Consider the following 17188-nt stretch of genomic DNA (forward strand, 5'->3'; position numbering starts at 1 on the left):
AACAAATCGCCATATTTAATCTAAACCCTTCTATTTTAGCTCTGGCTGAATATAAAGGGTCATTGTTGCTATATAAGATAAATTAAAGTCTTTTGCAAACTCTAACAAGCTTTTTTTTTTTAGGATATCTAACCAGCTTTGAAGTCCAAACTCAAGAAAAGCATCTCCACAGCATGATGCTGCCATCACCGTGTTTCTCCATAATAACGGACTAAACAGTTGACGTGCGGTACGAATTATCTACACTCTCTACAGGTAAATTCTGGTCTCATCTGACCAGACAAACTTCTTCCACATAGTCACTGTGCTTCTTATGGCAAACTTCAAACAAGACCTTCAAGAAAAATATATCTTTTAAAGGTACCTTGAGAAGACTTTTATATATAAATAACATAAAGTGAATTGACTTGAACCAGTTCAATTCCAGTTTTGCCCCACTGCAGGCAAAAGTGACTTTCCTCTTTGTATGAGCCTGGATCTAATTCTGTTGACATTTCCTTCATGGAGCAGTCATATTTACAAATTGCACACATGGACTCCATTTACCAGTCCTGACTGCGATTTGATGCGCTGAATTTTATTTCAAGGTCTTGAGTACAGAGAGCTAGAAACACATGGATGCCACACTTTTCAGAATTTTATTTATGAACATTTTGGAGACCACGTCTCACTGCTGCCGCGCGTCACAAATACCTACTGCCTTGCGCTGTTCAATCACATGAAACTGCAATAAAATACTTTGAAGTTTACGGTTGAAAACGTGACAACATGCAAAAGAGCTCAAGAGATGTAAGCAACTTAGCAGGTTATTTATTGTCTTTGGTATAATTGTATATTTGAAGAAGAATGATACACTTTCAAGAGAGCACTTATGCAAAAATTTATGTGAAGACGTCAAGCCCAAGCTTTGACAGGTGCACTTCAGAGGTCACTGTGCATCAGCGTAAATCCTTCCACTTGGATGTTGCTGGGGTCTTTATTTCATTAGAGGACTTATGCTAGCAATTCTGATCTCCACTGCCCACTGCGGGCCTTTAGCCTGACCCAGACACACACTGCTATCGGCCGCATGGCCAAATCACACCAGCAGTAATAATCACTTAATTTAGGAGCAGAAAGGTGGGCCACGCTCTGCCTTTATTGGTGTTGATGCCGAGCAGGCTTCAAAAAGCCACTGGGCCCGTAATTTATCTCTCTCTCTCTCTCTCTCTCTCTCTCTCTCTCTCTGTGGACCCAGAGAGTTTCAGGAACACAGTGAGGAAGACGTGGAGCGTAAATGAGTGTGAGGGAGAGGAAGGGTTGGAGTATGTGTCTTCCAGTGGGAGTTTAATAGTAGTTGGCTGTTGACTTTGGTGTACTTATTCTTTGATGTCAGTAACATGATCATCAAGGATCTCTTCCCTCAGCCCCCCTGCAGTAAGCTTTGCGCTGGCAGCAGAACATTCCACCTCACAAACTCCTCCGAGTTGAACTTGGCGGTCCAAATCATCCACTGCTGGTGGGGCTCGCTTGGGAAATCCAAGCTGAAATGTATACTTAAAAAAAGATCATTTGGAATAAACAATAAATAATTCAGGAGATGAGTTAAATAAGTAATAGTGTGATATCTATTTCTTTGGTGGCACTATTGCCTTGCTTTACTTATTAATGGACTTAATAGACACCATGCCTCGCCATGAAGGGCAAAGTCTAAGAAGCCCACAGTGAGTCTCTTGAAGTGAGTACTTAAAGGAAAGAGAAAGTTGCAGCTTTCTTCATCTTGCCCTGTTTTGTCCGTCTTTGGGAAGTGTTGAGACGTGGAGTACAGTCCAGAATATTTAATGTTTTTTTGGGGGGGAGGAGGGGGGAGTATTAAAAAAAAAAAATTATTATGAAGTGACATGAGCCAGCTGTGGGGATCCTGAATCCTCAATTCATACAACAAAACTCCCCTGTCCAGAATATCCTCCGTGCTCCAAAAATACCCTCCCCCGTAACATCCACCCTTCTCAGGGAGCAGATAGAATATCTTTCTCCATATCTGGCAACCATGACCACAAATTAAGACGGAGCTTCTGTAAAGCTTGTGTAGCTCTGGGATTTATGAGCCCCCAAAAGGAAACAGAAACTTTTCAAATTTTAATTCTGCGTGGGTGTGAACACTTTCGGTCCGCAGATAACTGTGATACTACGGCTTTCTTAAGCCGTCCCAGACCGAAGCGTTTCCTGAAACAGGAACGTTGGGAAGAATCCAGCCACACACTGTAACACCTCTGAGCCGAAAGGAAAAAAAAAAAAATTGCTCCTGCAGTGGCTGTCAAGTGACTCATCGTTTCTTTTTTTTTCTTTTTTTTTTTTACAGTTCTGCAACCTGTTCACGTGTCGACTTTAAAATGCCTAATTGCAACAAGCAAAATGACAGGTAAGCTCACTCAAAGTCAGCCACAAGCCACAAAAAAAGTAAAAGTATCATTATGACCGTCTAATGGGCTCCCCTTCCTGCAATTCTCGGGTTAATACACAGAGAACGTTGCAGCTGGCAGGGAACTGAGGTGGGTGGGCTTAATGGTTTGTTGTTCGAGTGTTGACACCTTCTAATAAGTTGACAAATGTGTGCTTTAGTGGCCAGTCAACAACTTGCTAATATACGGCTAAAACACTTTCTTGTGCTGCTGCAGAAGGACTGAGGCAATGCAGGCTTTGCAGAGCAGCAGGAGTATTTCAGCAGACGGATGGACAGGAGCGCGCCGTCCTCCTGAAACACGGCCGACCGCAGCCAGAGGTTGTAAATCTGGCCGTGTCTGAACTTCAGCGCTGCGCGAGCATGCACCTGAACGCACCGTGCACTGCAATGCTGCAGTCTGGACCGGACAACAAACAACGCTGCACAAGCATGTTGATCAAATCCTAATTTTAATGTCAGCATTTTTTTTTTTCTTTTTGTTTATTTCACTCCAAACACATGCAGCTATATGTGTTCACAAGAGTGTGTTCCAGTGTGCAGGGCTATATTTAGGAGGATGTGGACCCCCCGAGCTAGAGCCGGTTTTGGCACCCTACCCACACACGCTTCTTTTACCCATGCAAATTTCAGCAGACTGAAAGCTAGGGACACACCAACTGCATCACTTCTTCAACTATTATAGCAACAATGTCAAACCTGTATTGGGTCACATAATGCATCAAAAGCGAAGCAAGAAATGTGGAGCATGTGCATGTGCGTGAGAGTATGAGGAAAAATCAAACAATCCAACTTTTAAGGATGGTCTGTGTCATTTCTACTGTTCCAACCACCAGAAGGTGAAAGTCCTGAAAGCAGAATTTAGGAAGGGATAACTGAAGCCCAAATAACACACTGAACATTTGACCGGCGACGTTCATTTCACCATATTTGCAAAGTAGTTTCATGTTATCTATCATTTTTGCTTTGTGGCAGCACAATTACCTTGCAGCAATGAGGTCCTGGGGGTTTTCTACATGGACGTTCTCTATGTGGGTTTTCATTGCTTTTTGTGTTGCTATGGGCCTCAACAACAAAAAAAAAAGACAATTCACACCATAATCTTATTTCACATAGGGCTGAGTTAGTTTTGTTTGTAGTTTTTTTCAGTTTACTTTTCTTGATTCTTGTTCACTTTTCAAACTTATAGTTTACTAAGCAGAATATAACGTGTTTTCCCATGGGTGTTTTTTTTTGTTTTTTTTCTGGTAGCTTCAATTTTCAACAAAAGCTGTAGGTGGAGTCAGGTCATCTGTATTCTAAAGAGTCTTCAGTGCTAACATGCAAGGACGCCCACTTCCTCACTCCCTCACACATTCCTCACCTGATGCTTTGGGTGCAGAGAGGATAAAAAATATAGCCATGTCTCCCCCCTCTGGCCTGTGACTGCTGGAGACGAGGACGCCTTTCGCCTCCCATTTCCCCTGGTCCACAGGAGGCCCATCTCCACACAACTGCAGACCCATCTGTCTGCAGTTGGGTCTGCATCTGTCCCGCATGGCTAACTGGGCTCCTGTGTATTCACCGCTGCCGAGAAACAGAGAAGCAAAAGGGGTCGAGGGGTGGAGGTGGTGGTGGGGGTTTCAGGATCCAACATCTGGGAGCCATCAAGCCAAAAGAGCCTCAGATCCTGAGATTCCAGTCTCCGACCGCTCTCTCTCTCTCTCTCCTCAAGCCCCTAACTCCCCCCACTCCCCCTCCATACTACCTTTCCTCTCCATCTGTCTCCCTCCTTCACCTCTCCTTCCCCCTCCTCCTCTTCCTCCTCTCCATCTGTCTCCCTCCTTCACCTCTCCTTCCCCCTCCTCCTCTTCCTCTGCTCCTCTCGTCCCAGCTGCCCATCATTTCCCTGTCTCCTCGGCAGTGGGCCTAATCCAAACAGATTGTCTAACTGTTCCAAAAACATACTCCCTTTTCTAAGTCCACTCCCCTCCACCCCTCCGCGCTGCCCCCTTTTTGTCCTGCGTTCATCCCCGGGAACAGGCTCTCTCTTTCATGGTGGAGGAGCTGCCGGTGTCCGTCTGGTCTAGGTTAGCAGGTTACTGCTCCACATGACAATTTCAAGGAGAATAACCTAACTGGGCCCCAAAGCTCTTTGACAGATCCCCGATTTAATACTCAAGCACCATACATTACGCACCGTCTAACCCTCTCTGCTCCCTCTCCCTTCTTTCTTAACTGTATAGGAATGGCTGCAGCTGTGTGTGTGCCTGCGTGTGCATGGTTCATAGCTCTTTTGTCTCAAGCACATAGTCCAGGCCAGCCTCCTAATTTCCACATGCTAGTGCTAGGTTAAGGAGAGATCCCCAGTAGGGTGCTTGGAAGCAGAGAGGTATCCCAGGAGACCACCAGGCCCCCTGCTGGGTAGCCCGCCTACATCTGAGGCTCCCCATGCCACTGCTGGGTGAACTCCTGCATACTGTGTTTTGTTTAGAAGGAAGCGCCATCCCTATTTACCATAATTGAATTAAAAGGATTAACATGGTTCCAGTGTTGCTCACATCTGTGTTCTCTGTGATTCCAGCTCCTTCCTCATGTCTTGCCGTTCTTAAAGAAAAATAAAAATAAATAAATAAATAAATAAATAAAAAGAGGCAGTTTTTTCAGCTGGACAGGAAATGCAAGATGAGAAGTGAATGTGAGATTTAATGTAATTAAAAAAACACATAATTAGAGGGCACAAAATAATCCAAATGATGTTTATTTGCTGTTGATACGGTATGTTCGGTTGTGCTGCACTAAAATCTGCCAATTAAAGGGGGTCACAATGCTCTCAATGTTTACATTAAGGTCCAAAGAACAAAAAAAAATGAATTGCAGTAAAAATGAATGCTGGAGTAAAAGTCCCTTTGTTGACTTTAGCCTGAACATGTAGCTGTTATCCCAATTGGATAGTGACAGAGGGTCATAGGAGCAGCTGCCTGCAGATCAGAGGCTGGATTAATTGTTGACACTCTCCCAGTCCAAACAGAACCCTCACTACCCCCATTATACACACACACACACACACACACACACGGGCACAAGCACACACATAGTGTCCCAACTACACTGAGGCCTTGACAGACACTTTGATTTATGTCTGGCCACCAACAAAAAAAGAGAACAAAATCAATTGGCTATTACCGCACTTAGCACCGGGCTGTCACCACCTGGGAGTAGGGTGTTGAAAATAAAAGACAGAGTCCATACAGCATGTCTATACCACTCCATATACTCATTCCCACCGGGGGAGACAGATCAGTGCTCAATCTCCATATACACAGCCTCCAAACTGACTCTGCGTAACAGTTGTACTCAGTGGGTGGGGGGTTCGGCTGTAGCCCGGAGGTCAGGAGAGCTGGCTTGGGACTTCAGTGTTGACGGTCGGAGTTGCCAGACAAGCTAGAAAACGGTGGCTGGAAGTAGTAGTAACCACAAAAAAAAAAAAAAAAAAAAAAAAAAAACAAGGGAAAAAAAAAAAAAAAAAAACGAGCAAGGCTCCAAGTTTCATCTGGCCAGCTGAGGAGTCAAGAGGCTGTGGTGTGACATTTGCAGGTTTCTGTGACTTTAACTAGGAGACGCACTGATGTCAGAATTTAAAGCTGGAAAATGTCGATTTTTGCTACCCTCAATTTAAAATTTTTAAGAACTTCAACATATGAAGCTAAAAGAACAGCAGTGTTTGCTAGCCCTATGGTTGTGAGCAGTCACTAATTATCCATTTTAGAAGCAGCGGTGAGGTCACCCCATTTAGCTTCTTTCAGGATTCCAAGTTCTCACTCTTCTTAAGTAAGACGTAAGCTTTTCCTCTACTTTTGGAGTACCAGAGTGTAAAGTCTACATACACATAATTGCAGATGACGGTATTTGTTCCCAACTGGTCGGGGCTGTCTGACCCAGCCGACCCTATGTAATAAGCAGAACGAATATTTGAAAATCAGGAACACTTCTTAAAAGCAACCCTGACCCACACCTCAGTCTCAATCTAAGCTCTAAACAGCAATAAAAGAAGGCAACAACTGGTTTACAGGAAGAGTTATCAGGATTAGTAAGATTACTAGATGGAAACATCACTCCTTATAAATATGCTGAAGACCGTGAATATTCACCTTAACTCTGAGATATCCACACTGGCATTGTAAATGAGAGCTAGTTCTCTGTCATCTTACCTGGCTAAATTAAGGTTAAAGAAATAAATGGTTGACATCTCAAAAGGATAATACAGAGTCACTTTCTTCTGCTTTGTTCATCCTCCCTGTTGGCTTCTGCAAGTATTGCTCTCTCTCGCTGTCCTGCAGCCTGAATAAATCACTGAACTGTCATAAAAGATACCAATGCTTTTTACATAGCTTATATATACTTGTCTATTCTTCCTCTGACTTCATTTTAAACACCACAGTAAGACCGAGAGCAGCTAACTTGGAGTCTTCATCCCTCAGTAACAGCCTCCATGACAAAGGCTGCCAGTGCAACCCAGTCGAGCTTAAAAATGGTGCTTCTGCCTATTGGAAAACATTTGAATTTGAGTTTCCAAGTGGCCAGTCACCAGTCAGTGTTGCTCAAGCCAAGTATCAGCAAATTCCAATCATTTTGTGGCGCGTTGCGTTTAATCGGAACAGTTGCATTTATTTAAACAGCAAGGTGCTGTTTAAATAAATGCAAGATGAAATTTTTAATGTTACTAAATCCTGTTTGTGCGAAAACTTTAGAAATTGTTTTATCAATTTTCACGTTGGCTTTTAATCCTCTCAGCGTTAAGGACCAAAACTGGATTGTACTCTTGTGCAACTTATTTTTATTGCAAGCTATGATGTAATATATATTTAGCTGTGATAAGGTTACCTGAAGCACTCTCTGATAATGTTAACTGCACCCCTTCACCTTGCCTTGACCCTGATGTCCTACACATTTAAAATTGCCCTTGTCTATTCAGGCCTTTCATTCCCAGTGGAAGCTATTCTCGACATGCATCATGCAAGCAAGGATATTTTTATGGTAAGACTTTATGGAGCAGGATGTAAGGAGGTAGGGGGTTGAAGCATCGAAGGAGGATAGATATACGATTTTGTTACACTGCAGGATTCAGACACAGAGGAACACTGCTAGACACAAAGAAGCGAATTAAAGAAAAGAAGCAAGAGAGAGTGAAACAAAGTTGCAAACTGCGACGGCTATTTGCTCCCTCGCTGCACAGGCGCTCCAAATGCAGCGCAGTTGTCGGCTCGTCCCTCACGACTAGCAAAGAAGCCGTGTCTGACCCAACAACTGCGTGTCTGCCAAAAGGAATGCAGGCCAGGGTCAGTGGCTGAGGCCTCAAGCCTCTGAGGGGCTATTCTGAGAGCAAGAGCTCATCGCTTGTTCTAACCCTATACTCCCGTCTTGTGACTGTGGTCAAAAATGGGCCCATGCGCTCACTGATACTCAAACACACACACACATATGCGCACAAAGACATTCAGAGGAGACAAAACTTCAGAAAACAGAAGGGTGGGAACAAGCAGAAGCATCACGTATTTTTCATATAACATTCTTGACATCGGGGCCTATATGCTTAGATGGGTGTGGGTTTCGATGCAAAAGACATTTGCTGCAAGGGTGTTGTGAAAGCAGGAAAAACTGTAGTAGCTCGGTCACAATGTGCAAATTGTCTCTGCGTCCGTCTTCGATTCCAAGTTCCAGCCCGCTGACCATATGCCGTAATCACAGTGTATTTAGCTTTATCTTTAGAGAGCTGGCATTCATGACTCTTCTTTATGACACTTTAAACTTTAACTGCCTGGGTCTTTCTGCTTCAACTCCACTTTAACGGCTGCTACCCAAGGGAGCTGAGGAGCTTATGAGACAGAACTGAAGAAAGCTCTGATCACCCATGTTGGCAGCAGCAGCAGCAGCAGCAGCAAAGCACAGACCAGCCGTCCTGAAACAGCCATGCAGCCGGTGAGATACAGTGAACCCGAGAGCAGTGAGGTTATAATTAAACATAAATGAAACACCACATATTTATATCAAGCTATTAACACATTTACACCGGGTGATGTCATCTCGGCCCATCTTATCTACGTTTTTCAGTGGCTCGCAAAAGGTATTCGCACCACCTTGAACTTTTTCACAATTTGCAACATTACAATTGTGTTAGAATTGCGCAAATCTACTCACCCACCTTTACTGTGATATTACATGCCATTACGTGTTTAGCACTTTAGCAAAGGTAGAAAAATCCATGAAGTTTCCTTTATGGATGAGTGCCAAGAAGAAATCATTGTTGAAACAAAGTAATGAAAAATCTCCTTTAGAGTTTGATGGGAGCCACGTAGGGGTCACAGCAAACATCTGGATGAAGGTGCTCTAGACAGATGAGGCAACATGTAAGCTCTTCACCCTAATGTCAAATACTAAAACACGATGTTGGCAGAATAATGCTGTGGGAATGCTTCTCTATATGTGAAACATAGACCAGCTCTTAAGAGTAAGGGTTAGGGTTAGAGTGCAAAACACTTGAAACTATTGCAAAGATTCACATTTCAATTCTTTAGATTAAAAGAAAGTGCTTTGGGCAGAAGACCTGAAAATGAAATCTTTTGCCCTGCATACATTGCTGTGTGCTGATGCACGACAGTGACAGCACTATGCTGTGGGAATCCCCAGACAGGGAGCCTAATTTGAGTTGCTAAGAAGACGATGATAAGCAGTGAGTTATACTTGAAGAACATCCATTATAGGTTTCAAAAGACTTGAGGTGGAGGTTCCCCTTGCAGCAAAACAACCCTAACCATACAAGCCAGGGAACCAAACGGTTCAGCTCAAGGCATATTCATGTGTTAATTTGGCTCAATCAAAGGTCAGACCTGAATCCAATTATAAACTCACGGGAAGAAATAAAACGTAGTGATCCGTCCAATGACCGAGCTTGATCCGCTTTGCCAAGAGGAACAGGCAAGTGTTTTGTTCTCTGGATGTCAAGAACTGGTAGATTCATACCGCAAAAATACTTCCAGCTGAATCAAAACACATTTCTAGACATCATTTTCCCTTCACTTCTTTCCATTTCATAATCATTTGCTACTTTGTGTGTACATATCATGAAAAATCTCATTACATACATTGAAGTTAGTGGTTGTAATTTGTCAAAATGTGAAAAAATTCCTTTTACGACCAATTATATGTTTTAGGATAGATTTATTATCCATAATCAGTATCTGATACTGAAGCATCTCTTTGTTAAATCTTCTATTTCATTAGTCGCCAGCTCTGGTTCATGTGGCCACCCATTAATAATCCCAGTGGTTTGGAAAGAATAGGCACACAAACTTATAATCACATTTAAGAGCTCCGGGATCACGGATCCACACAAATAGCAGCACTTAACCAGACACAGATGTGTGCAGCAGAACCTCGTATCCTCTATTCTCCTGCATGGCAACACTTAGAAACTCAGTCATAAGCAAATCCTAGAACAATAACGGGGGTTCATGTTCGTAGAAGTTGTGCAACACATAACCCAGAGAGACACCTGTTGGGACACTCAGACTCCCACAAGCCCAAGATAGTCTGTCATCTTAGGTGCTTGCTCACGTGAGTTCCCAGGGGGGTTGGGGCTGAGCCGCCCTCCAGCAGGACTTTTATGGATATGTTTACGAGCACTTCGTCGTAGTCCCCTGTTTTAGGACGGGCTGAGCCAAGCTGAGCTGAGCAGGAGGGGAGGTGGGACAGGATTGATGGCAGGCGGGACAGAGCGACCCTGTCTGGGCGTCTAGGTCATACGCCGTGGCCTCTGCTTTCTCCGGTTTCAGCTCAGGTTGCCGTTTCATGTGGACTCTCCAACAGGGGGACACTAACTGTCAACATAGCTCCCCTGCGAATGCCATAGGTCAGTGCGCACATGTGCTCGCAGTGAGTGGGGCTCGCGATGGATCAAGTAGAGAGAGCACCCCGCTGTGCGAATGAGCCCAATAAATAAGAGTTAAATATGCTGCTCCACCAGAGTCCGATCCCGGTCAAACACACTGGAGCTGTCCGAGCCAAGCCGTCGATGTTACAAAAACAGGAATGTTTTAATTTAAATACAGGGTGAGATTTCAGCAACCAAAAAAAATAAAAATAAATAAAAATGGCTGCTTTCTTAGGTCTTGTGTTATTTTGTGCAACCACAGCTATGTTAAAGGCCAGATGAGGCCCTGACCCTGCAGACCAAGGAATCATTAAGGGCTCATAAAGGGCTTTGCGCCAAGCCTCCACTCAATAGGCCTGCATCCACATGGAGCCGATGCAGCTGATTAATTAGTCAAGCAATCAATACGCTGCACCCTGATTTCCCTGACTATTTTGTCCACGTACCACAGCAGTTACTGCACATATACCAAATATCTACGCGCGCTCCGGCAGACACACGAACACCGTGTGCAGGAAAGCATACATACGGACCAACAAATGCACAAAGAAGCAATCACACACTTGTCTACAAAATGATAATGAGATCGGAAAACAAAGAAAAACACTTTGAATTGGGGATAAGAAGCGACAAAGGGAGAAAAAGCTGTGGGAATAAGTATGAAAGTTCTCACCTTCAAAGCAGTGAGAGCAGTCTGACTGTCAGTCAGGAGAGGGAGGTGCCATTTGAAGGATCAGTCATCCTTGACAGTGCTGTCATGGAGAGCCTTAATTAGCCAGGATTACTTCCTCACTTAATGAAGCATGCGCTTCTTCGTCTCGGCCCAAATACCACTCGCTCCTCTTCCTATTTGCCTTCCCCCAGGTTTTCTCCTCTGTCTGTCTCCCTCACTCATTCGCCGTTGCTCGTCCCTGTTCTCTGGGCTTCTCTTCAGGCAGGCTCCTTAAATCACTGTTCATACTGGAGACTTCTCACATCCCGTATCATAGACGCTCTGTCACTTTCACTAACCTAAGTGGGTGTGTGTTCATTCCCCCTTCAGAGTCCTCCTTGAACAGACACACACTCAATTCCTGCTCAATTGCAGCTCACATTTGGACAGATTCTCTTGTTTTCCTTCTTCTCAAAATGTGCCACTTTCCAAACAAAACCCTCTGGTCAGTTTAGTATATCATCTGTTTGGAGGACCACTCTCACCATCTGATGAAACAACCGTGTTGGTTCTCTAAAAGCCAGTATGACTCTTCTTTAACCAAAGATATGGATAACAGTTGCAACTTGGATACGAATGAAGATGTTTTTATTAACCAGTACACTAAATGGTAGCTTATGACTATGAAATGTAAGGAAGATTTTCCAATTATTTTTGAAAAAAAAAAAAAGACATGAAAAGTGTGATGTGCGTTGCTCTCAATCCCCTTTCACTCTGACACCACTGAATAAAATCTGGTGCAGTTGGCCGTCTTCTGATCAGTGAGTAGAATCATCTGGTCCATCCGTGTCCAAGAACATCAGTAAACCAGCAACACTGCGAAGACCAAGACGCACAGCAGACAGGTCAGAGGATATTTGTGGACAAGCTTGAAGCAGTGTTAAGCTGTGAACATCTCACAGAGCACTGTTCAATCTATCATCTAATAATGGAAAGAGCTGGTGGCAAACACACACTATACATCACGCTGAACACAACATCCCCATGGTGACCCGCAGTGTAAAGCTATGAGGTTGCATTTCCCCAGCAGGCGATCGGAGCTGATGACGAGATGGAGAGAGCTGAATACATGGCCATCCTGGAAGAAAACCTGCTGGAAGTCACAAAAGTAGACTGACCTTCCAACCGGCAGCTGACCCTAAACGTAGAGCCAGCTACTATAAAATGACTTAAATCAGATAATATTAGAGTTAGAATGGTACAAAGTCCAGAGATTAATTTATGGGAACAATTGAACATTCATGTTTACATGTGCAAAACAAAAACCTAAATGAAAATCAGACTCCGGTTAAAGCTGTTCTGGATATACCACAGCTGTGCTTCTTCAAGATAAATTTCACAGATGTGAGTTCTACTTACTAATTAGGTTAATTGTGGAATTAATTATTTGCTCTGAGCTTTATGTGGGCTGTCTGAGTACAAAATGCCAGACTAGAAATGGTTTTCAGATATTTTGATTATTTTTTTAGGTTTGTCCTTTAAAAAAAAATTGCACACATTTCTTTTCTCCTCACCTCCTAACAGAACTTTTGTTCTGTCACATATAATTTAACAAAATATGCTCATGTCTGTAGTTTGTGCTAAATTATATATTTAAAAAAAAAATAAACTTTAGGGGCCATCTAAAGATCCTGCCTGTAAAATAGGATCTTCCATATGAGCTTTGCAAATGTGCAAAGCTAAAAATTGGAACATGACAGAACGGATGGGCCACAAAAGGCCTGGCCATTAAGGAACAGAGACGTTGTGGAAAGGATCAAGAGAGGAGGAGGAGTGAAGGTGAGGTACAGGTTTGAAGGAGCAAAGAGAGCAATTTGCCGCCACAGCGCACACAATGTCCCCTCCATGCCTGTGGGCCACGTGAAGACTGCTCCTTCAATTACACTTCACACTGGCCAGGGTGAAAGAGACAGAGAGACAGAGGAGGAAAGAGATGAAGGAGGGAGACAGAGACAAATAAGGTCAAAGAAAAGCTGCGATCTAGACAACATGTTAGGGAGGCATCAGACAAAAGCATGAAAGCGGCCACCTAAAAGGCGGGCACGTATAAAAATTGTCTATTAATCCTGTGAGACAATAAAAGGGACTGAAGACTGAAATAAACATGTATTCAGAAAACATCCTGGAAATAACTTTAAAGGGTTTTCAAAAAGCTTTTGCGAGCTTTGAGCTGCATGCCGTTTTCTTCTCTCCGCCAATAGAAAAGTATTTTAGTCATGATCCTGGCTGTAGAAGCAATGTGAAGAATTCCACAATGACAAAAACCCTCGAATAAAATCAATCAACGAAAAAAAAAAGAAAAAAAAAAAACACAAAAAAAAAACCCATTCTGTTTCTGATAGGCAAACATCCCTCCTCATATTTCCTGTTTGAGCTTCCTCTATTTCCCATCTTCCCTCCAGAGGGTATTTAGACTAGAGTTTGAACAGGTGAAAACTGTAGTTTCAACTGAATAAGTGCTCAATAAATCCCTTTTATCACCAGGATGGCTGTAAAATAACATTCACCTTAGGCTACGATAAAAAATAAATAAATATGATGAGCACAGATGACAACAGTTAAATTTGAGGTTTACTTTATGTATTTGCAAACAAAGTTGATGACAATGACACACACTGAATAAAAGTTTGTGCAAAACTCTATTAAAGGGACAGTTCGGGATTTAGGAATTCAAATCTTAGAAGCAACTGATATCTTTTCCTGTGGTGAACGTTTCTCTTGGCGTCATGTTTCAGACAGTCACAGCAATTTCCCCTGTTAAAGGACTATAATATTTTCTTTTAAAAACCTTAAAACAACCATTATATGTGCAGTTATTTACATTGAAAATGAAGATAAACAAAATAAAACGTCGGATTTGATGCACCACCAATGTGGAAGATGCAGTACGATTGCAACATCCTCGTTTAACCCAAGTCATTACCTCAAAGAAAAATAAGGCAACATCTGATCAAATAGTCTTCTTTTAAACTGCTGTCATATTTTTCAGCGTTTTTTGTGCTGCTTTAGTTTACTCTCATTTAATCTTAGTTCTGGTGATTTGATCAAAGTGACTTTCTGTGTTTGAAAGAACTTTGTTTTTCACACGCATAAAAATATTATCTGGCGTTTTAGCAAATGGAAACACCTAAATATCAAGCAATTTAAAAAAAAAAAATGCCTCGCCAATTAAAATGCTGCTGCTCATGCTAAGCTTTGTTTCTGCTGCATACTTTTCTTGAAATAAAGGGCTCCAGGTGAGGAGGACTTTCACTACATATTAGAGAGGAAAACAGGCTCACCTGGGCCGCCAACAGGAACTTTCCGCGGGCCAGATGATACGCTGAAGAGATCACAGCGTTACAGGCAAAGTGGCTAAAACAGATGAAACCGAAAGAGCAGCAGAGAGAGAGAGTGACAAGGGGGCAGCTTGTAATACAGGGTGAGGGGGGCAGGGGGGGCACAGACGTGACAGAGGCTCACTTCCACTTTTTCAAGCCTTTCGATCAAGCCGCTCAAACGTGCCCACCAGGCAAGAGCCGGATTCTGGAGAAGGAGGGAGGTGGAGTATCTGGAGGAATTGAAGGATGGAGGTGGAGGTCTGGGAGTGCTGGGGAGGGTGAGAAGTGCCTGTATCAATCCGTCACTGACTGACAGCTGACTCCTGCGCCTCGCTGTGGCCACAGGCAACTGACCAGAACTCGGGCGAAGCCGGCCAGCTGTTTGCGAGGATCCATCTCTTCGCCTCCAACACGTTCAAACACATATAGACCGTGATGGAGAGAAATTTTCCATCCAACAATAGCTATATCCCTACCACCGCCTCCCTGCCTCCCCCTGCCTCCTCGGTCTTGTCTGTGACATCTTACAAGTCAATCAATCAACCTCAGTGAGCTGGCATGAAAGCGCTGAATTTATACAGAGCACACCCTGCCTGTCATACTTGCTCAAGTATTTTTATTTAAACTGACCTTCAAACCAATCCACTTTTCTCCCCCTGTAACGCCTCAGGTATTTGCAACAGCGCAGGAGCTCTCAGACAGATAGGAACAGTAGAGAAGAACATCTGGTGTCTTTCAGTTCCACCCTCAGCAGCTTTCACCTGAACTCTTGGTATTTGAAAACCTTTATCGCTTGCAGGCCCTCAGAAAATCAAATGATTGTTTCATCTGTATCCACGCGTACATGTGTGTTAGCTCATCCTCAGACTTACTAAAAATCCTCTGCAAATCACTATATGATATACCAGAGGAACTTGTATATCTATGATTCTCTTTTTGGGGGGGTTGAAACACATAATCTTATTAATCACAATGAACCGATTACTGAAATAATCATCAACTAATTTAGTAATTGATTAGTTATCAACTGGTGTATGTACTCTACAAAGACCATTTGCTGAAAGAACAACACACTCGGAGGAGTGATTAACCCTAAACCGTGCAGAAAATGTTTGCATTTAAGATGAAAAAAGAAAACTTTGTCTGTAAATATATTCTGCTCAAAACTAAGTGGCATAGTTTTAAGCTTCGCCTGATTCAAATTCTGTAAAAAAAAAAAAAAAAAAAAAATCCTGTTAAGCCTCTTTTTGCTATGCAATTATAAATCAGATAGTAAAAAAAAATAATCAACAGATAAGTCAAGCAAGAAGGTCTGAGCATTTCACATGTCTTTAAAAGATTTCTTAAGCAGCAGATGTATCCTTTGCTACAAATAATCGAGCAAGCACAAAAAGAACGCTACGTTATTGCATTTCTGTCAGAATAAAGTTTTTCTAATTTCAAAAAATGAATTATTTATTTGCATACTTTAATGTATTTCTAATTGTAAAAAAAGGCTTAAACAGTTCAATGAAAAATCAGCAAAATTTGCCAATGTTTTTTTTTTACCCAATTAATCGACAGAATAATCAATTACTAAAATAATTGTCAGTTGCAGCCATGTTTGTCATTACAATTGTTTTAAAATGTTCTACTTCTTTGTTCTTTGTCAGAGGTAAAATGATAGAGATTTGCAATCAATCTCATTCTCTCATACATTTAATTACGTGTTGAGGACAAATTTGAGGCATTTTACATATATTATCAATTATTATTTTATATATATTATCAATTCAGTCCATCTTCTATGTCCCTGGTGAGGAAAGGCATCCACACAATTTGGGCTGTTATTGGTAAAAGAAAAAAATAACGTGGAAATCTGTGAACCATTATCAAGCATGTGAAGAGGAGAGCCGCTTCTGAAAGAGGAGAGAGTTGTAGTTCCTCCCCAAGCCATGTAAAGGACACAGGGAACCTGAGTAAGAAGGTGCTCCGATCAGGTGAGACAAAAAAAGAATGAACTATTTGGACTGCAAGCCAAATGGTAAATGTGACAGAAAAGCAGCACTGAGCATCACCATGAGGACAACGTCCCACGCAGCGATGGTCCCATCATGCTAGGAGTGTGTGTGGTTCATGGTTGTTACTGAAGGAAAAGTTACAGGTATATTGCACAACACCGAATGCGCTTCAAGTTGGAGGATTACCAGTAAACACTGAAATATTAACTGTTCACTCCATGCTCCGCTCGGTGTTGAACTCTGTGTCGAGTTTTTGTCTTTATAAAATTGTTTTGTTCCACAGCCACACATACCCTATGCAGCACACGCTGTCCCATCCCTCAAAGCGCACCTCAGTTTTAAAATTAGAGAGGGACTTCTGTCACGTTTTTCCAACTTTCATCTCCGTTTTCAATCTAGCAACCTTTCTCCCCCAACAGTACCTCCCTTCATCATCTCACTGAAAGTCTCCCCTCCACCAGACTCAGCCCAACTTCTGACAGTATCTCAGCAGGAGGGCACAGCCCTGATGGATGCCACAGATGGGCTTTTCCCTTAGAGCTCCCGGCCGCAGCTCAGTGTGTTCCCTCCAGGGTCAGAAGCCAGGGCTCCCCATGAAATGAATGTTGTAACAGGAAACAAAAAGAGGGCCCCAGTCCTCACCAAGAGGCAAAGTTCCCTCTTGAGTCTCATCTTCCATGCTAGGAATTGGGGGGTAGGTCAAAGAAAGAGAGAGATAGAGAGAGAGAGAGAGAGAAGGGTGTTGCCAGGTTAAAAGTTTGTCGGTCACAGAAAAGAAGGACCACTACTTAATGAGGAAAAAACAAG

The 17188-nt window shown here is 42.8% G+C and overlaps 1 long non-coding RNA gene across 1 annotated transcript; it reads left to right on the forward strand.

Moving 5' to 3' along the window:
* Positions 1 to 1529: 1529 nt before the first annotated feature.
* On the forward strand, positions 1530 to 3144 carry LOC107837649 (uncharacterized). The gene is made up of 2 exons (XR_001663693.1): positions 1530 to 2531; positions 2658 to 3144. It is a non-coding gene; the product is annotated as an uncharacterized LOC107837649 (long non-coding RNA).
* The last annotated feature ends 14044 nt before the right edge of the window (positions 3145 to 17188 follow it).

The sequence above is a fragment of the Poecilia formosa genome, unplaced genomic scaffold (genome assembly GCF_000485575.1).
Source record: "Poecilia formosa unplaced genomic scaffold, Poecilia_formosa-5.1.2 Scaffold5, whole genome shotgun sequence".
NCBI classification, from domain to species: Eukaryota; Metazoa; Chordata; class Actinopteri; order Cyprinodontiformes; family Poeciliidae; genus Poecilia; species Poecilia formosa.